Raw genomic sequence first — 2,048 nt, forward strand, 5'->3', positions numbered from 1 at the left:
TTTGTTTTCTTTTCTTGAACTGTTTTTTTTTTCTTGGTGTTCTTTACTGGATTTATTAGTTTCCTCCATTTTTTGCTTTGTCTTATCCTTCCTTGATTTCTTTAAAAGATTTATTCATTTCCTCTTTATGGAGCTCTATGATCTTCATTAATGATCTTCATTAGGTTGGTTTTAACATCTTTTTCTTGTGCTTCAGCTGTGTTGCAATATTTAGGGCTTGCTGGTGGCATATTGCCCTAACTGCTGATTATTGATTGTGTTCTTAAGCTGGTGTCTAGGCATCTGTGTTTGGAGTGGTTATAGTTCTAGCTGCTCATTTCTGAGTTCATCTTTGTTAGATGGATTTTTTGTTCCTTCGTTTCTATTTCCTCTTTGGTCTTCTAGTTTTTGTGGCCTGGAGTTCTGGTGGCAGGCATGACCTCTGGTTCAGCAGGGAAGTCTCTGTCTCAACTGGAGACTGGACTTCTGGTGGCTAGCATGGACTTTGTTTTATCAGGGGTCTATGCTTGAGTTTTGGGCTGTTCTTAATGAACCAAGGGAGTGAGAGATTTCTGCAGATAGGTGGGCAACCTATCCTTCTGACTGTCATGGCCTGCACTTTTTTTAAAATTATTTTTGTAATAATAAAAAAGCTATAGTCAGTGGATCTTTTTGTTGTATATCCAGAAAATTAGCAAGTACTTATCTTTGAAAGAATTGAATGACCTAAGTTAACCCTAATTATATTTCCTTTAAAAAATGTTGAACATTCTTTGACATCAGGGAAATACAAAGTCAAACTTCTTTGATATTTTATTTCACCTCAATCAAGATGGCTTAAAAACTAAGAATAGTCATGTCTAAGGTACAAATCTGAGGGTTCTGGAGGGAACCTACTGATGTTTCTAGGTTATTGCATCCCAAGTCAAGGTCAAAGCATTGGATAAAGATACATGAGAAATGTGAGAAGTTCATATTTAAATCAAGAAGATTAAGGGTTAAACAAAACTTTTTCATTTTTAAGATTTATTTATATTATTTGTGTACATGAATGTTTTGCACACATGCATATATGTGTAAATTGCCTAAGGAAGTCCAAATACGGTGTTAGATCCTTTTGAACTGGAATTACAGATGGCTGTGAGTCACCATATGGGAACTGATACCAGGACCTCTGCAAGAGCATCAAGTGCTCTTAATCACTGAGCCATCTCTCTAGACCCCTGAATAGGACATTTATTGAACCCAAACTTCTCTAGCATGGATTCTTGCTTCAGCCACAAAAATGAATGACCAACTCAAGGAATCCTAATACAGAACAAAGCAAAACTAGAATTCCTGTAAATAACTGACTGGTGTGTCTGCAGATAATTTCTTTTGGTCTTTAGAAATTCTGTGGCACACTCAAATTACTCTTGGCATTTAAGTTAGATGCATACATGCCCATGAGCGTGAACATTTTAGGAGGACTTTGGGATTTCCATTGAAGCATCACTGAACAGAACATCTTGGCTACGTTCCCTCCTTTATTGCTATCAGTTTTGAGAAACAGTGACTCATGTTTTATTCCAGCCAGCTCTAACTGAATTTCTTTTAACATTGGCTCCAACTTGTATTCTGTCTGTGATATTTCTTTCAGCTATAGGCATATTGATGACAATTTTCACATCAGTCCAGCAATAAATTATACAGCATCCTAAATTTCGAAGACAGAGAATACATTGGAATAATGTAACAGAAACCCTACAACGTAGACCCAAAAGAATTCAAATTGCCTCTAAAACCCAGTGCTGGGAAGAAAATTGGTTGAAACCCTTGCATCAGAGGAGGAGGTGGTTCCTTTCCAGGAAGAGGTTTAAGGAGTCCTTACAACTGAGCTCACAGTCGCTATGGCTTTTGTTTCATCTTTCCTATGAAACTGTAAGGTTTCATAGAAACCTTACATGAGAGGCTATGAAGAGGAGCTGGGAGCTTTCTTGCCCTAGCACTGGACATACTATAATTAATACCCTTTTTCTTTCTTTCTTTCTTTCTTTCTTTCTTTCTTTCTTTCTTTCTTTCTTTCTTTC

The sequence above is a fragment of the Alexandromys fortis genome, unplaced genomic scaffold, assembly GCF_014885135.2.
Source record: "Alexandromys fortis isolate MF-2015 unplaced genomic scaffold, M_Fortis_MF-2015_v1.1 scaffold_18, whole genome shotgun sequence".
NCBI classification, from domain to species: domain Eukaryota; kingdom Metazoa; phylum Chordata; class Mammalia; order Rodentia; family Cricetidae; genus Alexandromys; species Alexandromys fortis.